Source organism: Gobio gobio, assembly GCF_949357685.1.
Source record: "Gobio gobio genome assembly, chromosome: 8".
Taxonomy (NCBI): Eukaryota; Metazoa; Chordata; class Actinopteri; order Cypriniformes; family Gobionidae; genus Gobio; species Gobio gobio.
In genome coordinates this window covers 56,454,319-56,467,376 of record NC_137114.1, presented here as the reverse complement: position 1 = coordinate 56,467,376, position 13,058 = coordinate 56,454,319, and positions in this window count along the sequence as shown.

Here is a 13,058-nt window from a genome sequence, read left to right as displayed (position 1 = left end):
TTACAAGCAACTGTTTACGTCGTATGTTCAATGGCAATTCTCCCGCTTCAACTTGAAGAGCACAGACTGGCGATGTTTTTACTGCTCCTAAACATAATCTCAAGCCTCATTAGTACAGATTTGGCTGCTGATCCATATGCCACACTTCCATAGTCCATCCTTGATCTTATTAAACTTACATATATATATACTTCAGTGATTTATAATCTGCTCCCCATTCTAGTCCTGTTAAACATCTCATTATATTTATTACTTTCTTACACTTGTCCTCCACATTCCTGACATGCTCTACCCATGTTAGCCTTGCATCAAAGTGTACTCCTAAAAATCGAAATTCAAATTACTTCCATATAGTTTTAAATGAATATTGTCCTTGATTTTCTTCCCTGTAAAAAACATCACTTTAGTTTTCTCTATAGAAAATTTAAAAACCCACTTTATTCCCCACTTCTCAACCTGCTGGATCCCTTCTTGTACTTTTTTAACTATATGTTCTACATTTCTTCCTTTTTTCCAGATTGCCCCATCATCCGCAAACAGTGATCTTCCCATCCCTACTGGTATATTTCCATATATGTCATTTATCATTACTGAAAACAATGTGGGACTTACTACACTTCCCTGAGGTGTTCCGTTCTCTGCTATATATTCACTTGATAAGTCTGCCCGTATCTTGACCTGAATTTTCCTCCCTTCCAGGAAATCCTTTACCCAGTTAAATAGTTTCCCCCTAATTCCCATATTATGCAATTTAATCAATAATCCCTCTCTCCATAGCAGATCATATGCTTTTTCTACATCAAAGAATACTGCCACTACTATCTCTTTATTTACTTGTGCTTTCCTTATGTCATCTTCCAAGCTTAATACTGCATCCATAGTATTCCTCCCTCTTCTAAATCCACTCTGACACTCAGCCACCATGCCTCTTTTTTCTATAAAGTACATTAGTCTCTCATTTATCATTCTTTCCATTACCTTACAAACATGTGATGTTAAGGCAATAGGTCTATAGCTTGTTGGTTTACCAGAATCTTTCCCTTGTTTTCTTATAGGGACAATAATTGCTTCCTTCCAATTCTTTGGTAGTTTCCCTTCCTCCCACACTTTATTGTATAACATCAACAACTTCTTCTTTCCCTCTTCGCTTCACTTTTTCAACATGCTTATTTATACACATATGTATATAGCCTATGCATACATTCCATAAAAATAATAACAACGAATACATAAAACGGGTTGAAATAATGACTCAAATGCAGTGGGTTCACTTTCACAATCACTTAACCACACAGGGCACTTTGTGATTATAATTTATTTAAACAAAATAAGTTAAATATAGGCTAAATCTTGTATTTCATAAAGGTTTTTTTATGCGTCTTGACTAGACGTCAGTGGACGTCTGTTCACAACCTCTTAAAAATACTTGGGGCACTTAAATTAATTATTGCAGTATTAACTGTAAGCAGCTTCTGCATATTTCACAATGATTTCATAGAGGGTCATGATGGACTATAAATGCACGTCACCGTAGTGACGTCACTCTCACGACGGATTCACAACAGGGTATATATTGAACTACACGTAGCTAAAAGTCAAAGTAACTATTATACATGCAACCAGAGAGAACTGTAGACATGTACAAATGTATCTGAGTGCATTTTTAAGAAATGTTCTGTGTTACATACTTTTACCGATTTATGCCGTCCTACCGCGACTATTTTTGGCCAGGGACACGACGTTACCGTCGGACCAATGTTTGCTGGGATGTTTATGGACCCTGTAGTTTTATCTGTTATTTTGTAGTTCTCTAGTGTTTATAACAGCGGCACGTGCTCGCTTTGGCCAGGAGGCGGCGCTAGAGGATCATGAGTGGAATACTAGCACACTGCAGCACACACTGTGTGTTATTACGGGTCAGCGACACAATATGAGGATGTTAATGTTGATCATAGGACAGATCCTCATATTGATGCTGCTTCATAAAGAAATATTAAATATGATATTCATATTCATAATCATCGGTAGACTAGTGTAGGATGAGAGTGAGTCAGAGTCTAGCGGGCCGGTCTCATGTGGGCGCGTTTAGCAGATCACATTATCTGTGCTGGTGGGAGGTGTGTGTGTGTGTGTGTGTGTGTGTGTGTGTGTATGTGTGTGTGTGTGTGTGTGTGTGTGTGTGTGTGTGTGTGTGTGTCGTCTGCACAGCTCTGTAAACTAAAAACTTCCTTTAGAGGTGAATTATCTCATGATTGTTGTTTTTGCATGACTGTTTGTCTGCTGTATGTTTTATAATAATCACTGAATTGAAAAAAAAAAAAAAAAATTCCCAGAAGTATCTGATGGACCTGTTTATGTCTAATATGACTCTGACATTTTGGGGCCTGAGGCTGGAAAATATGATTTCTTCAGAGATTAGCTGTAACGGTTTCAAACTATAAGACGTGCATTTTCTGAGAACGACCCAACGGACTCGTGTGTGTGTGTGTGTGTGTGTAGTCACATGACACAACACTTTCTTGTGGTTTTACTGTACAGTACTGTAGTGTCCACGTGGTGTTACAACAGCTCTCTAAAACAGGAAGTGACACACACACACACACACACACGAAATACACATTTTTAAGGAAATATAACATAATTCATGGAGGATCCATATACAGTTTTGGTTATAATTGCGGGTCCCAGCGCTCTCTAGTCCTCTCTAGAGAGAGCTGAGACCCCTGACTAGAGAGAGCTGGACCCCCTGACTAGAGAGAGCTGAGACCCCCTGACTAGAGAGAGCTGGACCCCCTGACTAGAGAGAGCTGAGACCCCCTGACTAGAGAGAGCTGGACCCCCTGACTAGAGAGAGCTGGGACCCCCTGACTAGAGAGAGCTGGACCCCCTGACTAGAGAGAGCTGGGACCCCCTGACTAGAGAGAGCTGGGACCCCCTGACTAGAGAGAGCTGAGACCCCCTGACTAGAGAGAGCTGAGACCCCCTGACTAGAGAGAGCTGAGACCCCCTGACTAGAGAGAGCTGAGACCCCCTGACTAGAGAGAGCTGGGACCCCCAGACTAGAGAGAGCTGAGACCCCCAGACTAGAGAGAGCTGAGACCCCCTGACTAGAGAGAGCTGAGACCCCTGACTAGAGAGAGCTGGACCCCCTGACTAGAGAGAGCTGAGACCCCCAGACTAGAGAGAGCTGAGACCCCCTGACTAGAGAGAGCTGAGACCCCTGACTAGAGAGAGCTGGACCCCCAGACTAGAGAGAGCTGAGACCCCCTGACTAGAGAGAGCTGAGACCCCCTGACTAGAGAGAGCTGAGACCCCCTGACTAGAGAGAGCTGAGACCCCCTGACTAGAGAGAGCTGAGACCCCTGACTAGAGAGAGCTGAGACCCCCTGACTAGAGAGAGCTGGGACCCCCTGACTAGAGAGAGCTGGGACCCCCTGACTAGACAGAGCTGGGACCCCCTGACTAGAGAGAGCTGGACCCCTGACTAGAGAGAGCTGGACCCCCTGACTAGAGAGAGCTGGACCCCCTGACTAGAGAGAGCTGAGACCCCCTGACTAGAGAGAGCTGGACCCCCTGACTAGAGAGAGCTGGACCCCCTGACTAGAGAGAGCTGGACCCCCTGACTAGAGAGAGCTGAGACCCCCTGACTAGAGAGAGCTGGGACCCCCTGACTAGACAGAGCTGGGACCCCCTGACTAGAAAGAGCTGGACCCCCTGACTAGAGAGAGCTGGACCCCCTGACTAGAGAGAGCTGAGACCCCCTGACTAGAGAGAGCTGAGACCCCCTGACTAGAGAGAGCTGAGACCCCCTGACTAGAGAGAGCTGGGACCCCTTGACTAGAGAGAGCTGGACCCCTGACTAGAGAGAGCTGAGACCCCCTGACTAGAGAGAGCTGAGACCCCCAGACTAGAGAGAGCTGGGACCCCCTGACTAGAGAGAGCTGAGACCCCCTGACTAGAGAGAGCTGGGACCCCCTGACTAGAGAGAGCTGGACCCCTGACTAGAGAGAGCTGAGACCCCCTGACTAGAGAGAGCTGAGACCCCCAGACTAGAGAGAGCTGGGACCCCCTGACTAGAGAGAGCTTGACCCCTGACTAGAGAGAGCTGGACCCCTGACTAGAGAGAGCTGGGACCCCCTGACTAGAGAGAGCTGGGACCCCCTGACTAGAGAGAGCTTGACCCCTGACTAGAGAGAGCTGGACCCCTGACTAGAGAGAGCTGGGACCCCCTGACTAGAGAGAGCTGGGACCCCCTGACTAGAGAGAGCTGGGACCCCCTGACTAGAGAGAGCTGGACCCCTGACTAGAGAGAGCTGAGACCCCCTGACTAGAGAGAGCTTGACCCCTGACTAGAGAGAGCTGGACCCCTGACTCAAGAGATCTGGGACCCCCTGACTAGAGAGAGCTGGGACCCCCTGACTAGAGAGAGCTGGGACCCCCTGACTAGAGAGAGCTGGACCCCCTGACTAGAGAGAGCTGAGACCCCCTGACTAGAGAGAGCTGAGACCCCCTGACTAGAGAGAGATGAGACCCCTGACTAGAGAGAGCTGAGACCCCCTGACTAGAGAGAGCTGGACCCCCTGACTAGAGAGAGCTGGACCCCCTGACTAGAGAGAGCTGAGACCCCCTGACTAGAGAGAGCTGAGACCCCCGGACTAGAGAGAGCTGGACCCCCTGACTAGAGAGAGCTGGGACCCCCTGACTAGAGAGAGCTGAGACCCCCTGACTAGAGAGAGCTGAGACCCCCTGACTAGAGAGAGCTGAGACCCCCGGACTAGAGAGAGCTGAGACCCCCTGACTAGAGAGAGCTGAGACCCCCGGACTAGAGAGAGCTGAGACCCCCTGACTAGAGAGAGCTGAGACCCCCTGACTAGAGAGAGCTGAGACCCCTGACTAGAGAGAGCTGAGACCCCCTGACTAGAGAGAGCTGAGACCCCCGGACTAGAGAGAGCTGGACCCCCTGACTAGAGAGAGCTGGGACCCCCTGACTAGAGAGAGCTGAGACCTCCTGACTAGAGAGAGCTGAGACCCCCTGACTAGAGAGAGCTGAGACCCCCTGACTAGAGAGAGCTGAGACCCCCTGACTAGAGAGAGCTGAGACCCCTGACTAGAGAGAGCTGGGAACCCCTGACTAGAGAGAGCTGAGACCCCCTGACTAGAGAGAGCTGAGACCCCTGACTAGAGAGAGCTGGGAACCCCTGACTAGAGAGAGCTGAGACCCCCTGACTAGAGAGAGCTGAGACCCCCTGACTAGAGAGAGCTGAAATCCCCGGACTAGAGAGCTTTATTATTGGTTTGCTTATGGTGATTTGCCCCTGGAAATAGATCCACTTCTCGTCTGCCATCTCTTCCGCTCCTCATTCACTCGTTCTGTCCATCACGCGTCTGCGAGTCATTATTAGTGTGAAAGACGACAGATCTGATGATGCCTTCAATTAAGAGTTTGATCTGACACACACACACTCACCAGACCTATTGACCAGATCAATGTGACGGTTGCCACGACAACATGTCCCTGCGTGTGGACACAAGTTCTGCTGCGTCACCGTGTGTGTGTGTGTCTGAGCTCATGCAGCAAAACGTCACAGTTATTGCCCAGCGTTCCTCTTTCCTCCAGATGAATGAACCCAGAGGCTTTGGAGATCCATCACCTTCATCACGACTATGGACTCATTTGTGTGTGTTTTACTTCATCTAATGAGGTTAATGAGACACATCTGACACTGAAGACTGCAGTAATGATGATAAATCCAGGAATAAATGACACTTTACTGTATATTCACACAGAGAACAGATGATATACACTGGAGGAATATTTCAGAACAGCCTTAAAGGAACACTACACTCTTTTTAGAAATAGGGCTTATTCAACATCTTTCCTACATTTAGATATGTGGGCAAATGCATTTTTGTCTCAGTGCATGCATTGTTTTAGTTTGGCAGGGTCGCTGCTAGCTTAGCTTAGCATAATGAATGGAATCCTATGTTGCCAGCTAGCATGTCCCGAGTAAAAGTGATCCAAAAAACCCACTTAATTACTTCTTGTGGCCTGCGTATTCACAACGAGTACAAATAGCGATGCAGATTAAGACTAGGCTATTTCCTAGGCAGATATTGACTTGGGACTATATTATGGAGAAGCACAGGCGAAGAAGCACAGCTACTTGGGCAGAGATATCACACAATCAAAGTTTGGGGATTTCATGTGCTGTGTGATATTAGATTAGATTAGATTAGATTAGATTAGATTAGATTCAACTTTATTGTCATTACACAAGTACAAGGCAACGAAATGCAGTTTAGGTCTAACCAGAAGTGCAATAGCAGCAAGTGAAGGATATACAACGTTTGCATAAGTGCAGGACATGGATATGTACTGAGTATATATAAATATATCTATAAATAGAGAGATGGTTATTACTATAAACAGAATTTACAGGTGGATATGTAATATAATATACAGATGTTATTACTATAAACAGAATTTACAGGTGGATATGTAATATAATATACAGATGGCTATTACTATAAACAGAATTTTACAGATAGAGGTATACAATAATATGTTAGGCTAAAATGAGGAATATGGCAGTGGATTAAGGTAGTGCAATAAATTATGGACAGAGCTATCCGAAAAAAAGTGTAAAAGTGCAGTGGAAAGTGATTGCATATTACAGTTCCCTTTCGTTCAGTCACTACGACGTAACGTTAGTGACTAACGAATGGGGGTTTCGCTTAGAAGCCTATCAACTTCGAGTTTTGAGAAAACGCCCAATGGCGTGCCAATGCCATGGGGCATGCGGAATTTGCATACGTAGCTCCGCCTCACTGCGTGAGTATATAAGGAAGTACGAGGCAATATCGCATTATGTTTCTGCTTTCGGAGCCAAGAGTACCTACCTCTTCACTCCTACAGCCTTCTGAGACTCTGTCAGCTTCTTCGAGACGAGCAGCTTTCCAGTCGGTGTTGGTGTGACGGCGCGTTCCAGTGATCGCATACTTCCTGCCTGCTGATCTGTGCAGTGGTCTGCATCCAGCTGGTGTGTGTTTCCCTGGGCGCTTCGGCATCGACTGTGAAGTTTCCTCTCACAAAAGAGCTTGCACGTGACACGTCCTTTTCAGGATGTTTCGTCCGTGCACTTCTGGGTGCGGTAGATCGCTTTTTTCTTTCGACGGGCACGAGCGCTGTGTGACGTGTTTGGGCTTTCAGCACGCTCAGACAGCGCTCGTGGATGACTCATGTTCTCTCTGCGGGAACCTGGCCATCTCAGTGCTACGATCGAGACTCCGTGAATTCCGTGCTGATGCCGGAACGAGAGTCCCCTCCGTCCCCCCCCAATCTGCGGTCTCCTCTGGAGGCGGCACTTTGGCTGGTGACCAGGGTGATCTGAGGGTGACGGTGTGGAATAAAGCTCCGACGCTAGTTCCTCGGCCCACACCCCCCTCTCAGGCACTTGACCCGGCCCGCGCTCAGGCGTCTACATCGGGGCCGGCTCCTGCTGTCCCGACTGTGGCGTTTGGCGCGGCGGAGGAGGAAGTGATGTCTATCGCCGCATCACAAGGTGGGCTGGAGTCATCTGAGGATGAGGATTCGGCTGTGCTGCCACCTTCGGGTGTCCCAGCATTGCCCGAGTCGGACCCAGAGTTGACAGCCATGCTCTCTCGGGCCGCCGCAGCGCTTGGACTGGAGTGGAACCCTCCGCCTCAGCCCGAGCGTTCGCGGTTGGATGATTGGTTTTTGGGGGCGGCGCGTTCGGACACCCGTCCGGCCGCTCCTCCAATACCTTTCTTCCCCGAGGTGCATGAAGAGGTTGCGCGTTCCTGGAAGGCCCCGTTGTCTTCCCGTGAACGTTTGGCGGCCTCTTCCGCCTTCACCTCTCTCGATGGAGCCGCGGCTCATGGGTACACTGGGGTCCCCCCAGTCGAACGTTCTGTTGCGATGCAACTGTGTCCACAGAGCGCTTCGTCCTGGCGTGGTGACCCAAAGCACCCCTCCAAGGCCTGTAGGTTTTCGTCATCTCTGGTGGCGAAGTCCTATAGAGCTGCGGGGCAGGCCGCCGCTTCTTTGCATACCATGGCAACTCTTCAGGCTTACCAAGCCAAGTTGCTGTGCGATATGCACGAGAGAGGGGCTGATCCAGGGCTCAGCAATGAGTTGCGTGCCGCCACCGACCTCGCTCTCCGGGCGACGAAGGTGACCGCGCGCTCCCTGGGTCAGGTGATGTCCACAAATGTGGTCCAGGAGAGACACTTATGGCTCACCCTGTCTGATATGCGCGACGCCGAGCGAACACGTTTCCTCGACGCCCCCATATCACAGGATGGGCTATTCGGCGGAGCGGTCGAGAGCTTCGCCCAACAGTTCTCGGCCGCTCAGAAGCAGACTGAGGCAATAAAATACATCCTGCCCCGGCGGTCAGCTGCTGCCTCCACCCCACCGCCCGCGCAGGTGCCTCAGCCTGCTCGCCGCCGAGGACGTCCTCCCGCGGCTTCCTCCGCCTCTGCGCCACCCAAGCAGCAGCCTCCACCCGGGCCGCGCAGAGGCAGCCGCAGGAAGGCGTCCCAGTCCGCTCCAGCCCCGCAGCCCGCGAAGAAATGCCAGGCTAAGCGGCGCTCCTGATGCGGACGGCTCAGGGATGGGCAGTTCTTTCCAGGAGACGGCGGCAGGGCCGCTCCTTCCCCCGGTGGAGGGCCGGGGGAGAATCTTTTGTTCAGCTGCTGGCCCCCGGGTCAGCAGCACCCTAATGTGGTTAAAGAAAGAACTGACAAACCCATCCCTGAGCCCCCAGAGATCGGTGACGGCAGTGCGCGCCACCCTCGGGTCACGCCACTCTCGTCCCTCTCTGTCGCCAGCCCCCTGGCAGAGCAGACCCCCGTGGAACGCGAGTCCTTCCCTGGTCTCCTCTGTCAGGGCGCAGCCGTTAACCGTGCTCCGACCCGGGGACGCCCAACAGCCTCCCCTGTCCGCGCCGGTAACGCTGCCTCGCTGCCCCACCCGGGGTACGCCTACTGTCCGTATGACCCCGTTGGTGCAGTCTCTGGAAGCCTGGCTTCAGCTTCCGGGGCTGTCCCGCTGGGTTGCCCGGACCGTCAGGCTCGGCTACGCGATTCAGTTCGCGCAGGCTCCTCCCCGTTACAGGGGAGTCCGCTATACCGTGACCGGGGCCCATGCCCCCGTCATGCGTGCGGAGATTGCCACTCTACTGGCGAAGGGTGCGATCGAGCCTGTCCCTCCAGCCGAAATGAGGTCGGGGTTCTACAGCCCCTACTTCATTGTACCCAAGAAAACCGGTGGGTTACAGCCAATCCTGGACCTTCGCATCTTGAACCGATCCCTTCACCGGCTTCCGTTCAAGATGTTGACTGCGAAACGCCTTTTCGAATGCGTTCGTCCGGACGATTGGTTTGCAGCGATCGACCTGAAGGACGCCTACTTCCATGTCTCCATCCTTCCTCGACACAGACCGTTCCTACGGTTTGCTTTCGAGGGGCGGGCATACCAGTACGCAGTTCTCCCATTCGGGTTATCTCTGTCCCCTCGCGTCTTCACGAAGATCGCAGAGGCAGCCCTTGCGCCCCTTTGGCAGCACGGGGTCCGCATCCTGAACTACCTCGACGACTGGCTCATACTAGGCCACTCTCGAGAGCAGGTTTGCGGACACAGAGATCTGGTTCTCCACCACTTAACCCGTCTGGGCCTTCGGGTCAACTGGGAGAAGAGCAAACTCTGCCCAGTGCAGAGGATCTCTTTTCTCGGTATGGAGATCGACTCGGTCGCCATGTACGCGCAGCTTTCGAGCGAGCGCGCGCAGTCTCTGCTGACTTGCCTCCGACAAATCGAGAGCAAGAATGCGGTTCCACTGAAACTTTTTCAGAGGCTCCTGGGGCATATGGCATCTGCAGCCGCGGTAACGCCGCTCGGATTGCTTCATATGAGACCGCTTCAGCACTGGCTTCGCAATCGAGTCCCGAGATGGGCATGGCAGTCTGGCACGCTCCGGATCCAAGTGACTCGGGCCTGCTTACAGACACTCACCCCGTGGTCGAACCTCAGCTTTCTACGGGCCGGTGTGCCCTTAGAACGAGTTTCCAGGCATGTTGTCGTATCGACGGATGCCTCTGCCACGGGCTGGGGTGCCATGTGCAATGGACAAGCAGCCGCGGGCTCCTGGACAGGACCCCAGCGCCTCCTGCATGTCAATTGCCTCGAGTTGCTGGCAGTACGGTTCGCCCTGCACCGCTTCCGAGCGTTGCTGAAGGGTCAACATGTGCTCGTCCGGACAGACAACACGGCCGTAGTAGCGTACATCAACCACCAGGGCGGTCTACGCTCCCGCCGCATGTCTCAACTCGCCCGCCATCTCGTCTTATGGAGTCAGAAGCGCCTGAGGTCCCTTCGTGCTGTCCATATTCCGGGAGTCCTGAACCACGCAGCCGACGAGCTCTCGCGGTTTCAGCCTCTCCCGGGAGAATGGAGACTCCATCCCCGGACGGTTCAGCTGATTTGGGAACAGTTCGGCGACGCACAGGTAGACCTGTTTGCCTCCCACGACTCTTCCCACTGCAGCCTGTATTATTCCCTGACCGAGGGCACGCTCGGCACGGATGCACTGGCGCACAGCTGGCCGCGGGGCCTACGCAAATATGCGTTTCCCCCAGTGAGCCTACTCGCACAGCTTCTGTGCAAGATCAGGGAGGACAAGGAGCAGGTCCTTTTGGTCGCCCCGTACTGGCACGGCCGGACCTGGTTCCCCGAACTCATTCTCCTTGCGACAGCCCCTCCCTGGCCTATTCCTCTGAGACCGGACCTCCTTACTCAGAGACGGGGCACCCATTGGCACCCGCGTCCCGACCTTTGGAACCTCCACGTGTGGCTCCTAGACGGGACCCGGCAGGTTTGAGTGGCCTACCACCTACGGTGGTCGCCACCATCACTTCCGCTAGGGCAGAGTCCACTCGGCATGCCTATGCGTTGAAGTGGAACCTCTTCGTCACCTGGTGCTCTTCCCGCCAAGAAGACCCCTGGAAATGTCCGATCGGGTCCGTGCTTGAGTTTCTCCAAGAGGGGCTGGAGCGAAGGCTGTCTCCCTCCACCCTCAAGGTATATGTGGCCGCAATATCTGCCCACCACGATCTCTTGGAGAACAAAAAGGTAAGTCAGCACGACCTGGTCATCAGGTTCCTGAGGGGAGCTAGGAGACTGAATCCTCCTCGCTCTCCTCTCGTACCCTCTTGGGACCTCGCAGTAGTACTAACTGCTCTGCAGAGACCTCCCTTTGAGCCTTTGCGGTCGGTCGATATTAAGTTTCTGTCTATGAAGACGGCTCTGCTGACCGCATTGGCCTCAGTCAAGAGGGTCGGGGACCTGCAGGCATTTTCGGTTGACAAAGCGTGCCTGGAGTTCGGGCCGGCTAACTCTCACGTGATCCTGAGACCCCGGCCTGGATATGTGCCCAAGGTTCCCACCACTCCGTTCAAGGACCAGGTGGTGAACCTGCAAGCGCTGCCTTTGGAGGAGGCAGACCCAGCCTTGGCATTGCTCTGTCCAGTACGCGCTCTCCGCGCTTACGTAGACATGACGCAGTGTTTCAGGACCTCAGACCAGCTCTTTGTCTGTTATGGTGGAGAGCGGAAGGGAAGTGCTCTCTCAAAGCAAAGGCTGTCTCACTGGATAGTGGACACCATTGCTTTGGCTTACCAGCAGCAAGGCCGACCATGTCCCCTTGGTGTGAGGGCACACTCCACCCGGAGTGTGGCTTCCTCTTGGGCTCTAGCGCATGGCGCCTCGCTAGCAGACATCTGCAGAGCTGCAGGCTGGGCGACACCCAACACATTCGCCAGATTCTACAATCTCCGAGTGGAGCCAGTGTCCGACTATGTACTCGCCCCCCCGAGGGGCCGGTGATGGGCCAGGCTCAGGTGTCTTCGCTTGCTCGCCACTCCACTCCACGGACTGGATACGTGCAATATTTTCCTCAGGTGAGCTCCCCGAGAGCCCTGAGCTCCTCCAGCACTGTCGACGCCGACATCAGTTCAGTCTGCCCTCTCGAGCCCAGACCCTCATGTCCGGCCAGGTGCCCCATGTGCATGGTTCCCTCCGGCGACCCCCACATGTGTATTTCACCGTAAGTCTCCGCAGTGAGCGGGTTTCTTCCCTTGGCGTGTCCCCGCCACCCCTAGGGTTAAAAATCCACCTTCGGCTGGTACCCTAGAGATCTTCCATATGCAGCCCTCTCCGGGTCATATGTGTCTCTTAAGTCCTCCCCACGGGTAGGCATCTTGGCATTCCCTCACTGGGATATGCTTCCCAGTGTACCTTGGTAATCCTGTGTTAAGTGGGAGTCCTTCGTCCGTACTAGTCTTACGACAGGGAACTCACACTTACGCAGGGCGCTGGAAGACGGCTGAGTGGCGGGATTATATTGGGACCCCCATTCGTTAGTCACTAACGTTACGTCGTAGTGACTGAACGAAAGGGAACGTCTCGGTTACGGATGTAACCCTCGTTCCCTGAGGAGGGAACGGAGACGTAACGTCCCCTTGCCACATCAGCTGTGTTGCCTGGAACGCAGGAGTTCAGTCTTGGCTCCTCAAGCAGGTAACATAATGCGATATTGCCTCGTACTTCCTTATATACTCACGCAGTGAGGCGGAGCTACGTATGCAAATTCCGCATGCCCCATGGCATTGGCACGCCATTGGGCGTTTTCTCAAAACTCGAAGTTGATAGGCTTCTAAGCGAAACCCCCATTCGTTAGTCACTAACGTTACGTCTCCGTTCCCTCCTCAGGGAACGAGGGTTACATCCGTAACCGAGACGTTAGAAGTACGGTGCAAAATACAAATGTAAACAGTTGGTACTGTAAATAACAGTCGGCAGTGCAAATGAGCATAATCCAGTTACGGTGTGGTAGTGCAAAATGCATAAGTAAACAGTTGTTACTGTAATAAACAGTCGGTAGTGCAAATAACAAAGTGAAGGCGGATGTGAGGTAGGAGAGTTATCAGTATATGAGGGGAGTGGATCAACGGGGGTTTGAGTTCAGTAAAGAGACAGC